Here is a 19,565-nt window from a genome sequence, read left to right as displayed (position 1 = left end):
CTGTTGAAAGCAAGAGATGCTGCCTTTAAATCTGGCAGTGCAGAGGACTATAACAGAGCCAGGTCCAACCTGAAAAGGGGCATCAGGAAAGCAAAGCTCACATTCAAACTACACATAGAAGAGCACTTCCACAACTCTGACCCCAGACGCATGTGGAAAGGCATCCAGTCAATCACAGACTACAAACCTACAGCTCAACCAATCAGCAGTGCCTTCCAACCGAACTAACTTAATCATTTTTTTGCTCGTTTTGACCAATGCACAGGACATTTTACACCAACCACGGACTCTGCTACTGTTTACAGCTCACTTTCACTCTCAACAACGGACGTCTATTCAGTGTTTAGCAGAGTGGATGCACGTAAGGCAGCTGGCCCGGATGGCATACCGGGACGTGTTCTCAGAGCATGCGCTGGACAACTGGCACAGGTTTTTACTGACATTTTCAACCTGTCACTGGCCCAAGCCACAGTATCAACATGCCTGAAGACCACTTCTATCATACCAGTGCCCAAGCACTCAGCTGCTGAATTCCTGAATGACTTTCGCCCAGTTGCACTCACCCCCATTGCTATGAAATGCTTTGAGAAGCTGGTCCTGAATCACCTCACTGCGGGTCTACCACCTACACTGGACCCACACCAGTATGCCTATCGTCCGAACAGGTCAACTGAGGATGCAGTTTCTACAGCTCTTCATTCTGCTCTCACCCACCTGGATAAGAGTAACACATACGTCAGAATGCTGTTCATTGACTTTAGCTCTGCATTCAATACAGTCCTCCCCACTGTATTGATCACTAAGCTCAGTGAACTGGGTATCTGCACCCCCATTTGCAGATGGATTCTGGACTTTCTCACCAACAGACCTCAATCTGTTAGGTTGGGAAACCAGGTATCCTCAACCCTCATTCTGAACACTGGCATACCACAGGGCTGTGTTCTGAGCCCACTGCTCTACTCCCTGTTCACCCACGATTGTGCTCCTCTGTATAAATCCAACATCTTTATCAAGTATGCAGATGACACCACCGTGGTCGGCCAGATTGAAAACAATGACGAATCGGCCTACAGGGAAGAGATTCGTAATCTGGCAGTATGGTGTGCCACCAACAACCTGACTCTCAATGCCACAAAGACCAAAGAGCTTATTGTGGACTTCCGGAAATCCAACAGCGGGAGACATCTACCAGTCAACATCAATGGAACCGAGGTAGAGCGAGTCTCCAGCTTTAAGTTCCTGGGAGTTCACATCTCTGAGGATCTGTCCTGGCAGCAGAACACGGCAGCTCTGGTAAAAAAAGCACAACAACGCCTGTACTTCTTGAGATGTCTCAAGAAATCTCATCTGTCCCCGGGGATTTTAACGAGCTTCTATCGCTGCATCATTGAGAGCATCCTTACCTACTCCATCACTGTATGGTACGGAGGCTCCACTGTGTGTGAACGTAAAGCGTTGCAAAGGGTGGTCAAAACCGCTCAACGCATCACTGGCACCCAACTACCTGCCATTGAGCACCTTCACCACAGTAGATGTCTGCGCAGAGCTCACAACATCATCAAGGACCCTTCGCATCCCAGTCATAAACTGTTTAACCTCCTTTCATCACGAAGGAGATACAGAAACTTGCGCACCAGAACCAGCAGGTTAAGGGACAGCTTTTTTCCATCCACTATCATACTACTGAACTCAACACTACACCGTTAATCACTACAAAACAAACACAAACAAAAGACTGTATATAACCTCTGTACTATACGTGTACATACTACATAGTATATCTTTTTTCACTCCTCAGTACATCTGCACTATTTATATTTGTATGTATCTTTATCATTACGGTACATTCTGCCCAACATTTCACACTCATCTGTGTATATAATGTGTGTGTATGTATTTGTATATGTATGTATATACAGTGGGTACGGAAAGTATTCAGACCCCCTTAAATTTTTCACTCTTTGTTATATTGCAGCCATTTGCTAAAATCATTTAAGTTCATTCTTCTTCCTCATGAATGTACACATAGCACCCCATACTGACAGAAAAACACAGAATTGTTGACATTGTTGCAGATTTATTAAAAAAGAAAAACTGAAATATCACATGGTCCTAAGTATTCAGACCCTTTGCTGTGACACTCATATATTTAACTCAGGTGCTTTCCATTTCTTCTGATCATCCTTGAGATGGTTCTACACCTTCATTTGAGTCCAGCTGTGTTTGATTATACTGATTGGACTTGATTAGGAAAGCCACACACCTGTCTATATAAGACCTTCCAGATCACAATGCATGTCAGAGCAAATGAGAATCATGAGGTCAAAGGAACTGCCTGAAGAGCTAAGAGACAGAATTGTGGCAAGGCACAGATCTGGCCAAGGTTACAAAAAGATTTTTGCTGCACTTAAGGTTCCTAAGAGCACAGTGGCCTCCATAATCCTCAAATGGAAGACGTTTGGGACGACCAGAACCCTTCCTAGAGCTGGCCGTCCGGCCAAACTGAGCTATCGAGGGAGAAGAGCCTTGGTGAGAGAGGTAAAGAAGAACCCAAAGATCACTGTGGCTGAGCTCCAGAGATTCAGTCAGGAGATGGGAGAAAGTTGTAGAAAGTCAACCATCACTGCAGCCCTCCACCAGTCAGGGCTTTATGGCAGAGTGGCCCAATGGAAGCCTCTCCTCAGTGTAAGACACATGAAAGCCTGCATGGAGTTTGCTAAAAAACACCTGAAGGACTCCAAGATGGTGAGAAATAAGATTCTCTGGTCTGATGAGACCAAAATAGAACTTTTTGGCCTTAATTCTAAGCGGTATGTGTGGAGAAAACCAGGCACTGCTCATCACCTGTCCAATACAGTCCCAACAGTGAAGCATGGTGGTGGCAGCATCATGCTGTGGGGGTGTTTTTCAGCTGCAGGGACAGGACGACTGGTTGCAATCGAGGGAAAGATGAATGCGGCCAAGTACAGGGATATCCTGGACAAAAACCTTCTCCAGAGTGCTCTGGACCTCAGACTGGGCCGAAGGTTTACCTTCCAACAAGACAATAACCCTAAGCACACAGCTAAAATAACGAAGGAGTGGCTTCACAACAACTCCGTGACTGTTCTTGAATGACCCAGCCAGAGCCCTGACTTAAACCCAATTGAGCATCTCTGGAGAGACCTAAAAATGGCTGTCCACCAACGTTTACCATCCAACCTGACAGAACTGGAGAGGATCTGCAAGGAGGAATGGCAGAGGATCCCCAAATCCAGGTGTGAAAGACTTGTTGCATCTTTCCCAAAAAGACTCCTGGCTGTATTAGATCAAAAGGGGGCTTCTACTAAATACTGAGCAAAGGGTCTGAATACTTAGGACCATGTGATATTTCAGTTTTTCTTTTTTAATAAATCTGCAACAATGTCAACAATTCTGTGTTTTTCTGTCAGTATGGGGTGCTATGTGTACATTCATGAGGAAGAAGAATGAACCTAAATGATTTTAGCAAATGGCTGCAATATAACAAAGAGTGAAAAATTTAAGGGGGTCTGAATACTTTCTGTACCCACTGTATATGTGTATATATATATGTATATATATATATATGTATATATAATGTATATATATTTTTTAATTTGTAAATATGCTAGATGGTTATCTGCACTCTTGCACGACTGCTACATTTGCATTTCTGGTAGATGCTAAATGGCATTTCGTTGCTGTGTACCCGTACTATGCAATGACAATAAAGTTGTATCTATCTATCTATCTATCTATCTATCTATCTATCTATCTATCTATCTATCTATCTATCTATCTATCTATCTATCTATCTATCTATCTATCTATCTATCTATCTATCTATCTATCTATCTATCTATCTATCTATCTATCTATCTATCTATCTATCTATCTATCTATCTATCTATCTATCTATCTATCTATCTATCTATCTACATCCAAATCAGGTGAAGGGTGTAGGAATTACAACAGCTTGTATATGTGCCTCCCACTTTTTAAGGGACCAAAAGTAATGGGACAGATTAACAATCATAAATCAAACGTTCACTTTTTAATACTTGGTTGCAAATCCTTTGCAGTCAATTACAGCCTGAAGTCTGGAACGCATAGACATCACCAGACGCTGGGTTTCATCCCTGGTGATGCTCTGCCAGGCCTCTACTGCAACTGTCTTCAGTTCCTGCTTGTTCTTGGGGCATTTTCCCTTCAGTTTTGTCTTCAGCAAGTGAAATGCATGCTTAATCGGATTCAGGTCAGGTGATTGACTTGGCCATTGCATAACATTCCACTTCTTTCCCTTAAACTCTTTGGTTGCTTTCGCAGTATGCTTTGGGTCATTGTCCATCTGCACTATGAAGTGTCGCCCAATGAGTTCTGAAGCATTTGGCTGAATATGAGCAGATAATATTGCCTGAAACACTTCAGAATTCATCCTGCTGCTTTTGTCAGCAGTCACAGCATCAATAAATAGAAGAGAACCAGCTCCATTGGCAGCCATACATGCCCACGCCATGACACTACCACCACCATGCTTCACTGATGAGGTGGTATGCTTTGGATCATGAGCAGTTCCTTTCCTTCTCCATACTCTTCTTTTCCCATCACTCTGGTACAAGTTGATCTTGGTCTCATCTGTCCATAGGATGTTCCAGAACTGTGAAGGCTTTTTTAGATGTTGTTTGGCAAACTCTAATCTGGCCTTCCTGTTTTTGAGGCTCAGCAATGGTTTACATCTTGTGGTGAACCCTCTGTATTCACTCTGGTGAAGTCTTCTCTTGATTGTTGACTTTGACACACATACACCTACCTCCTGGAGAGTGTTCTTGATCTGGCCAACTGTTGTGAAGGGTGTTTTCTTCACCAGGGAAAGAATTCTTCGGTCATCCACCGCAGTTGTTTTCCGTGGTCTTCCGGGTCTTTTGGTGTCGCTGAGCTCACTAGCTCGGTGCGTTCTTTCTTTTTAAAGATGTTCCAAACAGTTGACTTGGCCACACCTAATGTTTTTGCTCTCTCTCTGATGGGTTTGTTTTGTTTTTTCAGCCTAATGATGGCTTGCTTCACTGATAATGACAGCTCTTTGGATCTCATATTGAGAGTTGACAGCAACAGATTCCAAATGCAAATAGCACACTTGAAATGAACTCTGGACCTTTTATCTGCTCCTTGTAAATGGGATAATGAGGAAATAACACACACCTAGCCATGGAACAGCTGAGCAGCCAATTGTCCCATTATTTTTGGTCCCTTTTTGGTCCCTTAAAAAGTGGGAGGCACATATACAAACTGTTGTAATTCCTACACCTTTCACCTGATTTTGATGTAAATACCCTCAAATTAAATCTGAAAGTCTGCAGTTAAAGCACATCTTGTTTGTTTCATTTCAAATCCACTGTGGTGGTGTATAGAGCCAAAAAGATTAGAATTGTGTCGATGTCCCAATATTTATGGATCTGACTGTATAAACAACCCTGCACACCTGTGTACTCACAGAGATTGCAGGCACCTGGTAAACTCCTGACACAGGATTGAAAATTCCAATCCAGAACTACAGAATCCAGAGAAAGTCATAAAATCAGATTTCTCCAAAAAAAAAAAAACAACTGTAGCGCATTTTGGCCACTAGATAGAGCTGATGATACAGGAGTTAATCTATTCATAAACATACAGTGAAATTTAGTTCAGCTTGCATGAATGTTTCTGAAATTCTGATATGTTTTATAAATGGACCTTTTTCTGTCCTAGGGACATTTGTGTCTTTTGTATCTGTCTGAACTTCAGCTTTAAGAGTCATTATGCTAAAAATATTTCATCGTGTAAATTGAAAACGGCTGTAGTATCTAAGAGTGTTTACAGCATAGGTTTCCATGTAATAAGAGTAAAGTAATTTCTAATTAAAAGCTTTAATAAACCCAAAAACCGAAAATTCTTAAATTGTAGGCTATCAATTATAAGATGTGGTGGATGAAATATTTTTCTCTTTTTAGCCTTTGTTTTCCTTACACCTGGTGATCCAGCCAGTAAGTCTGATATTTTTCAGATTCCTGTGCTGCCCAGCAAAAGTGGTAGTTAGAGGGTTGAGACAAACCATTTAAAATGTCCAGGGGTGCTTACAATGGTCAGCTTTTATTAAATTATATAAAACCTTTAAGGCTATAATCCCATGGTTTATGCAACAGGACATCAGAAATCCCTGACCTATCCTTTGTTAAACTGTTTTCATGGTTATGAGATCTCAAGAGTACGTTCTCTCAATGCCTTTCTTGTCATGTGGAGTTACCATCACTCTCTAAATGTTTCAATACCTTCCAATGTGTAACTCTCTCTTCACATTTTATTAAGCTGTGCATCCTCCTTTTGGAGAAACACTCTTCTTTACTTTTTATGCTTTGTAATGTACTCAATACTTTGTTTAAAAATCACAATACAAATTGATAGAAAGTAAAACCTTTATTACAAAAGAAAAAAAAAACAGTTGGTGTAACTGCTTAGAAATTGTTAGCTGCAGTGCAGCTATAATTTGTTAGTCCATCTAAATCCATCAAAATCTGCTAGTGGATTAAGGACTACCCTATCTCCAGATTGACAATGCTGCTGTCCAAGGGTTTCTCCGTTTCGCCTTCATCCAGAGTGGAGACACCATGAGAAAGGTAAAAATAACCTTAAAAACATATGCAGCATCACATCTAAGAGTTGGAAGCTGCAATATACTAAATTTTTGGTTTCATATGACTTATGACTTTAAAGTGTATGTAAACCCCAAAAGAAAAAAATGTAATATTTTGCAGCTTACCAATTCTTAGATGTGGTGGCTGCATTATTTTCCTTTGTTTAGTTTCTTTCCAGCCAATAACACACCTCCTGTCTAAAGGCCCGTACACACGTAGCGATTGTCGGCCGTAAATATTCGGCCACCGTCCGATCGGCCGATTGTCGGCTTGTTAGTATGATGCTTCCGACAACCGACTGCGACTTTTCGGCCGAACAGAATCTGGTGTGCATGCTTTAAAATTTTTGTTGGCCAACACCAGAACGGCCGTTTGTTCCTCAGTCAGTACAGAATTCGGCCGACAAACAGCAGATGAGCAAGACTGGGCATGCTCAGAGAAGAAAAAACACACGGAAAGTTAACCATCACATGACATCACTTCTGCAGTTGGCTGTTGTTGGCCGACAAAATTCGTGTGCAGTTTTTAGCACTTTTCAACCTACAGGACAGCACCGGACAAAAGACGGCCGATTGTTCGGCCGACAATCGGTACGTGTGTACGGGGCTTAAGGGCGGCTACTCTTATTCCTCCGCTGTGTCTTAATCTTAGGAGGAGCAAAGTATCAAACCTTGGACAGCAGCACTCTCAACCTGTAAAGAAGGTTGTGTTCAATGGACTAATTTAGATTGACTTTACATAAGTGAATAACAAATAAAAGCATGGCACTTACAGCATCAGTTTCTTTTACTAGGAAAAACAGCCTTAAAAAAGAAACTAATGTGGCCACTACATTTAAGGATTGGCAGGCTGTATAAAATGTTTGCTTTTGCAGCTTAAGTTCATTACATGAATTAACTACATACAGGAAAATACTTTTATGATAATGGGCCTTGAATATTACTCAAGTTATTGACCACTTACCGACAAAGACCCTTGCCCTTTTCCTGTTGCAGTGACTACAAAGTCTCCACCCATCTGAGTCTGTAACAAAATAAATTTCCGTCAATTAGAAGAATTCAGAGAAATGTGTCTACAAAGCTTGGTATTTTTAGCCAAAAGTTGTTATATTTGTGCATTCACATTTGTGCATTGCAATAATGGTACATAGAGTCAATATTTTTAGCAGAGACCCTAGAGAAAAAAATGACGGTCACTGCAATTTTTTATGTCACATGGTATTTGAATGGTGGTTTAAACGCTGTTGTGGACACAACCTACGTATCAGTTCGCTTCTGCATGCCGAGACGGGGGCACTTTTTTTTATTTATTTATTTATTTATTTATTTTTTTACACTTTCCCTTAAAAAAAAAAAAAACATTTGATCACTTTTATTCCTATAACAAGGATTGTACACATCCCTTGTGTAGCACCCTCCTAGGTAGGTGCTAGGAAAAGCATATATGTGGCCCTGTCTGCTTATCAGGGGAGCTGGATTCAGTTAGTGAGGCTGTCATGTGTTTCCAGGTGTGGTCTGTTGAGTCTGGGGAGTCTCCCCACTGTGTCCAATGAGGGCTCTTGTTAGACAGTGGAGGAAACCTGGCAAATAGCGCACCAGGGCTTATAGCTGTCTCAGTGGGAAGAGTTTGCCACAATGCACCCTAGGATTAGATATAAGCCTGAGGGGAGCATGTGACAGGGCATCTTTGGCGGGAAGCAGAGTCCCAGGAGGAGGCAATCTGAGTGTTGCTGACCGAATGTTGCTGACCGAGTGGAGCTGCTGGGCAGAAGTTTCCAGGAAAAACAGTGTAGTGAGTACTCAAAACTGCCCAGGGGTCTGCTTAGGAGAGGGGGCCACTCCAGAAGGTCAAAGGGATCCAGGAGCCAGCTAGCCAGTAGAGGCTTAGGAAAAGGGGTGCCAGTGTCTAAGCCCTGAAGATAATTTAGAGAAAAGGGGGCACCGGTGTGGGCCCTGAAGTGTTTAGCAGTGCAGCAGAGTATACATGTAGCTACCTCAGCAAGGAGTGCTTAAGGGAGCTCAAAGAGGACTTCTTTAGTCAGAAAGTAGTCACAACTCAGTTCAGCATTAACAGGAATCCGGCCAGCATTAACCAGCGTCAAGCCAGCGTTGATAGGCATTCAGCCATCGTCAAAAAAAAAAATAGTGTTTTTCATGTGTCCCCACCAAATTTTGCATAGTTCAGTTCAAGGAGTATTCCACTCATCCCTTCTCCTATCCAAGTTACAAAATAAATACATAAACCCAAAGATACTGTACTGGTCATTGCCTCAGTGCTCACACTTGGAGAAACATGCTTAAATGTGCTGTTGTTGCTAGCGGTAACCCAGGGGGACCCAAATCCAGCAAAATGGCTGGGAATTGTGCTACACTTGTAATAGAAATAGGGCATGACAGGTCCTCTTTACAGCAAGTTATAGACTTCAGGACTCTCCTCTAGGCTGACATGTGCAGATCAGAAAAAAAAAAAGATCTTGGCTTCCCAGCCAAAAAAATGGCAGTGTTTACATCTGCCGGGCTGGAAGTGATGTCATTACATCGCACCCAGCCTCTGAAGGTCATAGAGCTGACTGGGGACCATCAGGTCCTTGGTCAGCTCTATGGTAAATTGCTGATTCATTCTACGACACACCAATCACATGGGCAATCCAGTAGAAGCAATGGAGGGCGGCGGGAGGAGGGGGGGGGGGAGTCCCCTCCCGCCATCTATAAAACAATCAAGTGGCTGAACAGCGGCTATGATTGTTTTTACTGTGCAGGAAATCACCAGCAGAAAAAAAAGATATCTGAATGATACCTGCAGCTGCACCCATCATTCAGATAACTCCACTGAAAGCCCAGGACGTCATATGACGGCGTGTGGTATGGAAGTGGTTAATAATAACAAACCAGTACAAATTACATTACAACATACTGTATAATATAAAAATAATTAACAGGGAAGGAGGTCTTTGGCACAAAATCAGTCCTACAATATGCAACAGCTCAAGGACCTCTTACTGAAAATCTCATCAGTCCCATAGCAATATAACCCCAAAGGGACCATGACGACTGCCAACAGTCGACTGCACCTAAGACCTTTTACGGCCCAACTCCCTGGATGACTGGTGTTCTCTGGATCACAAACTAGCTCCAGCTTCAGTATGAATCCCACTTATGTAGAATAAAACAGGCAGTGTTTGCAAAAGCTTTATTGTACTGAACGAAAAGGAATGAATAAGCACACCTGTTAGTGTGTGAAACATGTCTACCTGTACACTGTTGTAACACTTAGGATGTTCGGCTAATAAACCAAATCTGGATGCAGCTTGGAGTGTGGCCAATTCTTTCTTATTATTGTATGCGGAGGCGAGCCGAGAAGGGCACCTGTTAGCATCATTAGGCTTCCTTTTTCTCACCTGGAGCAGCAAGTCTTTCTTTTCTTGGATACTGAACGAAAACAGAAGAAGCCCTTCCTGGGACCCCTTGCTTTGGAGCACTTCACCCAGAACTGGGCATAATCATAGTGCACCCAGAACTGGGCATAATCATAGTGTCTCCATGCCATGAGAAGTGCCCCGTTTTTTAAAATCAACCTGCTGATTTTATGATTGCCAAAGACTCCATACCCATCAGTGAGCCAGACTCCAACCTTGAGTGAGCACTGCCTCATGTTATATGTTACACCCAAAATATGGTAAATAAGGTGGAGTTAGCCTATAGCTACCTCAGGGGCTAGTTTAGTTTTTTAAAGCTCAACTGAACTTTCAGTTTAAATCAGCAAAGCACATTTCGAGTTTATCAAATGTCTTGTGTGGAGGCTCTCTGTGTGTAGGCAGTGTTCTCTCTGCAGAGGTCACACATGTCCCCTGCTACGTCAAAGCTAGAGTCTTTCAACCTGCAGGGAGCACAAGCTTTGCTGATTAAAGAACTAAGGTCCAACTTCTTATCCTACAGCTCAGGTCCTCCTCAATGAACTCCCATGAAGTGATGTCTTATTTTACAAATGTTGGAGCCAGACAAAGACCTTTGTTCCCTGTGTGGGGGCAGTGGTGTCTCTGTGGAGCTCAGACACGCCTCCAATCAACTAGGAGGTCAGACACACCCCCTGCCAATCACCAGGGAGCACAAGCTTTGCTGATTGCAGAGCTACAGGTTTAACTTCCTATCCTACAGATCAGGCTCTCTTTAAAAAAACGTATAAAGTGTTATGTTACAAATGTTGGAGCCAGAGAAAGACCCTTGCTCTCTGTGTGGGTGCAGTGGTCTCTCTGCAGAGCTCAGACACGCCCCCTGCTAAGACTTCTCCAATAAACAGGGAGCACAAGTTTAGTAATTGTAGAATTACAGGTCCAACTTCCTATCCTACAGTTTAGGTCTTCTTGATGAATTCTCTTAAAGTATTAAATCACAAAATGTTGGAGCCAGAGTAAGACCCTTGATCTCAGTGTGAAGGCCGTAGTCTCTATAAGGAGGTCAGACACACCACCTGCTTGACTTAGAACCAGAGCTCACCAATCAGCATGGATCCTACAGTTCAAATCCTCTTCAATGAACTCTTGTAAAGTGATATCTTACATCAAAGATATTGAAACCAGAAAAAGACCCTTACTCTCTGTGTGGAGGCAGTCTCTCTGCAGAGGTTGGACTCACCCCCAACTTAGTCATAGCCAGACATCTTCAATCAGCAGGGAGCACCAGCTTTGCTAATTGCAGAGCTACAGGTCAAACTTGCAATACTATAGTTTAGGTGCTATTTATTGGACTCTCATAAAGTGTTATCTTTTATCACCTACCAATGTAGAAGCCCTTATAATTGTTTTCTTATTACTATATAACTATAGTATTCAGTATATAGTAATTACTATATAACACCATTCCATTGCTGCTCAGCAATCTTAACTTTCAATCTCTTCTATGAATATGAATATTGTCAATATGTAATTCTTAATACCTGCTTGGGCCAGCACTACCATGTATTCAGCCCTCACCTGATCTGAGCGGGCATTCAAAGCATTCAGGTTGTTCAGACGAATTTTTGTGCCTGCTGATCTACCAGGGAGTTTAAAGGAGACATCCATTTCCAGTTGTTTGCGTGTTGGTGCTGGAGCGTCCTGGTAGTGTTGAGCGATGGCCTGGAAAATCATGATTGTACTCTACAATGGAAACATAAAAAGTCATTGCAAAAGCAAATAGCAATTCATGGGTCAATGGGCTGGTGGTATCGGTATATTGTGTTGCCTAAAGTTTTCAAGTTTTCCAGTTTTTCATTAAACAGCAAAAAAAACTCCCCAACAGCCCAATGTTCCTCAAAAGCCTATAATATCTAAGTGTATGTAAACCCTAACAATGAACCTCTCTTATTTGCTCCCTTTTGATCTGTTTGATAAATGAAGAAAACACCTGCTGATCCTGCCAGTAACCCAGTGAGCTGCTAATTTCCTATGCTCTTTACAGTATTACCTCAAACTGTGTCATCAGCCCTGCGCAGTTCATCTCTGTACACTATAGAACACTAACCCCTTGTATTATGAGGATGAGGGAAGGAGGAGATGTTCTGCCATCCTAACACACTTTCTGTCCTAAATTCAGAATTCTGCTCCCTCGTAGATACAGTACAGTGAGCGTTGTCACCCTACAACAGAAGTGTGCTACTGGCAGGATCACTGGGTGAAATGAAGATAAAAAAAAGACAGAAAACGGAAGCTAATGTAGCCATCACATATTATACCTGCAGGTAATTACATTGTTTTGTTCTTGGGATTAGATTCACTTTAAACGTTTGAGACAGCTATTGGTAAAGACCTAAAAAATGGAGTGAAATGGATACCAGAGGTCATGTAAGCCTAGATGCCCTGACACAATTTTGTATTGTCAGCATGCATCAGGCAATCTGACAATGACTCTGTGACCACCAATTAGCCTACTGAACCCATTGTACGTTATTTTTAAAGGAGAAGTTTGGAGTATTTAAAACCACTTGCAGACCTCCGCACGACTATTTACTGCGGCAGTCAGCCCCTTACAGGCAAAGCGACGTAGGACTACGTCGCTAGCCTGTGAGGCTCCAGGGAGCAGGCGCGCGCACGGCCGGAGGCACACTCCCGCTCGGTCACGGACCCCCCCGCGCGTGTGTCCGCCGGGCACTCGCGATCGTCCGTTACAGCGGGAGAAAGGCAGGTGGCTAATGTAAACAAAGCCGCCTGTCATTCTCCCCTGTGTAAGAATGGAGATCATACGGTTCTGCTATGTAGGACCGTTGATCTCTGTTCTTAAACCTCAAGCCACATCCAATCACAGTTAGAAGCACGCCCCTAGGGACACACTTAACCCCTTCCTCTCAAAAAAAAAGTTAACCCCTTCACTGCCAGTGTCATTTTTACAGTAACAGTGCATATGTATAGCACTGATTACTGTAGTAATGTTACTGGTAACCCCAAAAGTGTAAAAATGTCAGTCAAGGGTCCGATCTGTCCGCTGCAATGTCGCAGTCCCGCAAAAAAAAAAAACGCAGATCGCAGCCATTACTCGTTAAAAAAAAAAACAACAAAAATGACAAAAATCTTGATTTGATTGATTTGATTTTTACATTTTTTTTTGGCAATTTCATATAAAAAAATGTGAAAAAATATTGTTATTTTTGCAAAATTGACGCTGTTTTTTTGTTTATAGTGCATGATCAAAAAATCACACAGGTGATCAAATACCACCAAAAGAAAGCTCTGTTTGTGGGAAAAAAATGACGTCAAATTAGTTTAGGTACAGCGTCGCACGACCGTGCAATTGTCTGTTAAAGCCACACAGTGCCGAATCGAAAAATAGGCCCTGGTCAGGAAGGGGGTAAAATCTTCTGGGGCTTAAGTGGTTAAAAAAAATAAAAAAAAATAAAAAAAAAAAAAATATATATATATATATATATATATATATATATATATATATATATATATATAATATACAATATATATACAGTATACACATATGTATCTATACTCATCTCTTTGCTGCAGCACTGGTGTCATGCTGCAGCTGTTCCCATTGGTTCTAAGCCTGAGAACTGAGCACACACATGACCACTCAGTTCTTGGTCTTTTGTCTTGGTGTGGAAAGTTGTGAATGTCAGTCACCTCTTTCCACTCTGCCCCTCCAGCTCACTGGAGCACCGGGCTGGAGAGAGGTCAGGTACACCTGTCTTTGGCTCTCAGCCACGTGCTGCAAGCTGGAGCTAGCTGTCAATCAGGCAGCTGGATGGATCCTGACAATACGATAAAGATTATTCCAGAGCCTGGAACTACTGTGTTATCAGCTGGCAGTGGATTTTAGCCTGCTATAAGCTGACTTATAAGCAAAGGTAAGTGCACTCCTGTGACACAAAAGAGAAGTATGACCAAAAAAACGTTGGCCATACTTCTCTTTAAGGAGAAATAAGGCTTTTTAGGGTACACTATTCTATTAAATACCCTCAGATTTTTCAAAAACGTATATGGCAATAAATGGACAAATATGTGAATAAAAACCATCTTATTGAAACTTTGAGCTTTTTTTTTTTTTAACACTGCACTTGTTTTTGTTAAAAATTGTATTGATTTCTGTTCACATGGCGGGTGCACACATAGGGCTGTCTATTCGCACGGGCACCCCTGGGCAGTGCCCAAGGGCCCCAGGTGCATAGGGGGCCCCTGCAGTTCCCTTCCCCCAGCAGTGGGAATCGCATGTGGATAGAGCAGGTGATCAGTGAAGCAGGTGGTGGAAAAAACTGAAATCAATCTTTTGTGGCTCCCCCTGCATTGACTGTGTTGATGGGGAAATCAAGTGATGCAAAGAAAATTGCATCATCTTAGGCTATATGGGATTACCATTAGCGGCCCATACCTGTGTTGATCCATAAACTTCACCATGGAATCTCTGCTCTATGAGCCATCTCAGTACTGGTGCAGCTTTGTCAAACTCTTTCATACTGACAAGAGCGAGGAGTGCATAGGATGTATCCTCCAGTGATAGGTGGTGGGAGCCAGGTTCCTCCCAGTGATCATTATCTAGAAGAGAGATTTTGTGATAATTAGGCATGAGCAAGAATAAGTTAAAGTGCATCTCCAGAAATAGTGGATTCCTCTTACCTTGACCTCCTGGGCTGTTTTCTGCTCATGGGCTTTCCATTGATTTTTTGGGATTATACATAAGATTCAGTGCTTATTAGCATCTTTTTTGCTTCTTAGGAAGCATTTTTTATAGGATTTGGAAGGCAGTGTTTAAGCTGTGAATTGGATTCTATGCAGTGACATACTATTTGCAAGCTACACATTTTCAAACAGTGGCTGTTATTTAATGGGGCTGCAAATGTGGCTTCTCACCAAAGGAACACTCATAATTTTCATAATATGTAATGTCACTGTCTGCAGAGATACTGTACAGTACTACAGAAGTTGATCAGATATTCTAGAATTGCAACTAGGTGTGGTTGGAGAAAGAAGACATACAGCAGAACAGTTGGGGCCCGGGGACATGTTTCATGAGGCTGTTAGAGATCACCGTCATTACAGCCCATTTAGGAATCAGCCCTTTAAGAATCAATGCTGTTGCACTTTACCTACTCCTACTGCTGACTGCTGGTATGTACAAAGTGCAGCACATGTGGCCCTGAAGTCACAGACTGGGCATCAAGATCTTGAAGAAAATCTTCAGGGCTCATTAATACATGTGGATATCAATGCCGCCTCTCTGAAACCCCACTCAACCACCTGCTTTGACCTCCCGGTCACCCATTTGAATGAGCTCTTATTGAGAGGTTTATGAAGGCTGCCATTGCTGACCACCTTCTGAAAAAAAAAAAAAAAACCTAAAGACTTGAAAAGCTGAAACTGACTCACTATATGCATCAATGTATATCAACGTATATCATCAAAGTGCATCGTATCAATGTATATTATCAAAGTACATCGTATCAATGTATATCATCAAAGTGCATCATTTTTATAAACATTTTAATGAGACCTAATGCAGCCTTTCATTTCATTATAATCCATCACTAATCTCACCAAAAAACTTTTTTTTTTATAGAGCGGAATGTATACTTATTTCCTGATAGTGTCATCAGGACAGGAAGTTAGAGAAAAACTCCAAAAAGGACACAGGGAGTAAATAAAAACCCCTTTTTAGGGGGGAAAGGATCCAACAGCTTAATATTACAGTCCTTGTCTCCTATATTTCCTTCCTTGGAAATGAGAAGAAATCTAACCAATGAGGCCTCAGACAGCAATACAAAACTGACAAGAAGATACTGAAAAGTTTCTACTAGATCTTGAATACTGTACCACTTATCAATATAGGTATTTATTAGTGCCTAGCCTAATCTGTGATCTTATCTTATAATCATGAATACTTTACTTGTAGATGCAGACATGAGTCTATTGATGTTCACCAGCTTTCCAGCTCTGGCCAGGGCATAAGAAGTGATGGCGATCGAATATGGTTTTCTGATATTTGGATACTGTTGCACAATGTAGCTTATAGCTTTGTTGATGCTGTATCATAGGTTCTGCAGAACAAAATAATACAGCATAGATTGATATCAGGCTTATTAGCAAAGTAGTGATTGCCTTTGAAAGTAATAAAGTACTTTCAAAGTACAAATGTTATTATAAGATAGACAGTATGATGATGGGATATATGTAGCACCACCCCCGCAGGAGCTGCTGATTAGATTATTGGGTCTACGTCCTGCCTACCAACCCCTGGAATTGGCTCGAACCCTCCCTAGGCACAACTGACACAAAATGGGACTATAATACCAAATGGCTACAGGAGAACACAATTCAGGATATATCACCCCAATAAGTAATAATAACTTGTTACCTTTCTCCAGCCGCAGTCCCACTGGGTGACACAAAGTGCAACACACAGACTTTTGCTTAACCAAAGTAGCTTTACTGAGAATTAAAGTACAAGTTGACTCCAAAAGACATCACAAGAGTCAACTAAGAAAGATAAAGTTAGTGTCACAATAATAAACAATATGATTAAGATAGCTATATTTGTATACTTATGCAACTAAAAAATAACTCATAAGCTTTCTTTTACCCAATTCAGACTACACTTTACAAGCGTCTAGTCTCTTGTATCAGGTAGGCAAAACCTATTGGAATCCCACACACAGTTCCTTCCTTTTGGTTTGGAATCTTCGCTAGCAATCGTTGGTGCACAAGCTATTTGTAATCCAAAAGTAAGGATAAATAGTCAAAAAGGGTGAGAAAAAAAAGGTTACAATCACCCGCAATGTTACTGCATAATTGGGTATATGAATCTTCTTAGTGGTGCATTTATAGGCCCCTGACACCTTATGTACTTGGGTTTAAATGCTTAGTCTCCTGGAAGGTGCACTAGGCCGCTGAGTGTACTGTGTACTATCTGATGTATAGTTAGCACCGGCTAAAGTTACTTTCTTCCAAGCGAGAATCAGATTTTGGGCATGTGCCCTGCTCACCAAACAGCCTCTTTCTTCAGGAGCACTCCGCCTCCGATTTCTGTCACCAGCCGCGCTCGTGGTTAGATGTGGGCGACACCAGTCTCTGCAGAGCATCGATGGGTTCTCTGGGAAGGCTCCTTTACTGAAGATGAAACGCTTCCACTCAGTCACTTCAGGCCCAGGCTTCAGGCCTAGTCCACAGCATCAGCCCACAGCACTTGCTTCCTTCTAGGTGTTTTGTGAGGAGACAAGAGAGAGAGCCTGGCTCCTCCCTTCCTTTATAAAGCCTCCCCCAGAAGGCTGCACAGTGAGGCAGTGCACTCTGGTATCACAACTGCAGCGTGGATAATGTAGTCTTTAGTCTCCCAGAGATTGCAGAGCCTGCAGTATAACCTCAGCACCACTAGAGGGGGCCGAGTTCCTGAAAATATCCAGCAGCAGTCTTTTACAACTTGTATAAGGGGAAACCTCGCTACACAGAAGTTTTATCCAGAGAGCTGTAATGAAAGTAACCATTTGAAAGAGAAATGTAAATGATTAATGCAATAATTAGGAAGTTTTGAACAAGGAAAAATGTTTTCTAGCAAAAGTTGCCGAGTAACCATCAGTGGAAAATTAAAAAAAAAAAATAAATAAAAGTGTAACAGTTCATGTCATGACAGGAACACATCAGTAAATAAACAGGAGAGTTCCAAAAGGTCATGGTGTCCATGCAAAAGGGCAATGCTTTTTAGTCCTGCATTAAACATGATGTAATTATTCATAGACCCAGATATGACTCCCAGTCTGATGGTTATGACCCAGACAGGGGGGGGGGGAGTCAGGCAGAGAGTCCATATCCTACCCCAGCCATCTTCTAAATATAGGAGGGCAGAAATTGGGCAGCCATGCATAAATAGGTATGAGTCATATCAGGTCACTGCAAAAAGACTAGCACCCCTAAAAAGACACCATACACAGAATATTAAAAGTTTTTAAAAAGAGTACTGTCCAATTTTTGTTAATAAAGGGTCCATAAACATTATTGATCATCTTGAGGCCTATAAAAACAGCCTTCCTGTGTTGTGCCTCAAGGATGTCATTTATAATCCAGCCCATACAAAAAGGTTACCGCTGCTAGAGCTGTTATCTACAATTTAAAATGTACACAGCACCAAAGCCCCATTGAATTTTTGCTGTACTCAAAAGTGCCTAACACCCTTCAATGAAGGAGCCTGAGTACAACCACCTGGAATTTAAATCTCTGTTCTTTGATGCATTGCCCCTGCACATAAGTTTGGCAAAGAAGCAAGATATGCCACCTAGGTCCCAAGGGGAACACCAGATACCTTAAGGAGGACACCGGACATCCCATCATCAAGGGGGGGGCACCCACAAATAAATAGGGATTTGCCCCATCTTAGGGCTCCCCAAAATCCTTGGGAAGTTCGAGTGACATTAAGGCCCAGACCTCACGCCAGAACAGAGTAACTGGTTCTGATAGGGATCTGTCTCATCTGTCTGATCCCGAGAGATATAGGCACCGCAGGAGGCGGAGCCAAAAATCCAATTCTGTAAAGGTTTTCAGCTGAGTAGAAGCCAAATTGATCAGCTGATCACTTGGTTCACTCGGGGCACTGCAGCCCAGAATTAAAACAAGCCCTCTTTAGGAACAAATCCTGTGGCCAGCCAAAGGCCACAAAATCCTTAAATGCCCAAGTGGCAGGAATCAGAGGCATACACTAAATGGAGTCATAGGAAACAAAGGTTCTAACACCATTTTATTCCCAGGTCACAGCATTGAGGATCCTGAAATCCCTGTCAGGGGATCTTGGTTGTTAGATACTAACTACCCTCCTATTTTTCAGTGGTCACTTCATCCCTCTGACTCAAACAGGTCGCTTAAAGCGGACACATTTTGAAAAATTACCAATGACGGTAATAACAAGGAGGATCAAACCCTAATGACGTAATGAAGTCAAGAGGTTAAAGGTTGTATACGGTAACCAAGAAGGAATCCTCAATGTCAGGTAGTTTGTTGCCTGCAATAAATTGCATTGATGCCCCAAAGGGGGAGATATTATATTTTTCCTCCAAAGTAGTAGGTAAATTATAACAAAATATTAGATCATTGTATAATTGTTCAATGCTGGCATCCATGGCGATAAATACATCACCATGTTAATAAGCCCCAGAAGTCAGTCGCCCCTAGGAAAGGTCGCATATATAGTTTCACCTTCCGTGGAGGTCAGATAAATTGACTGATCACACAGTGGATTAAAGGAGAACTCTGAGAAAGCTTAGGGTACTGCGCATTGAAATGTCAATTGATAAGAATGTATATTCATACTGTATGTTTCATCCAATAGGAAGAGATTAACTTTCCATGCCAGGTCGTTGATTGGTACAGACGATGATGTTTGCCAAAAACACAGCGATCGGATGGGTCATCTCTCCTTAAAGCCCAGCTCAGGACGGAAC

General features: G+C 42.1%; 1 pseudogene across 1 annotated transcript in view; it reads right to left on the bottom strand.

Moving 5' to 3' along the window:
* The window catches only part of LOC309552831 (A.superbus venom factor 1-like), a 319,818-nt pseudogene that overhangs the window by 78,318 nt on the left and 221,935 nt on the right, over nt 1-19,565 (bottom strand). The window contains exons 29-32 of the transcript XR_014226164.1: nt 16,028-16,178; nt 14,516-14,679; nt 11,638-11,802; nt 7,632-7,691 (exon numbers count right to left, since the gene is read on the bottom strand). The product of XR_014226164.1 is annotated as an A.superbus venom factor 1-like (transcript). The remainder of the gene's footprint in view (nt 1-7,631; nt 7,692-11,637; nt 11,803-14,515; nt 14,680-16,027; nt 16,179-19,565) is intronic.

The sequence above is a fragment of the Pelophylax lessonae genome (genome assembly GCF_965119305.1).
Source record: "Pelophylax lessonae genome assembly, chromosome: 4".
NCBI classification, from domain to species: Eukaryota; Metazoa; Chordata; class Amphibia; order Anura; family Ranidae; genus Pelophylax; species Pelophylax lessonae.
This window is presented reverse-complemented; position numbering and strand designations above follow the sequence as displayed.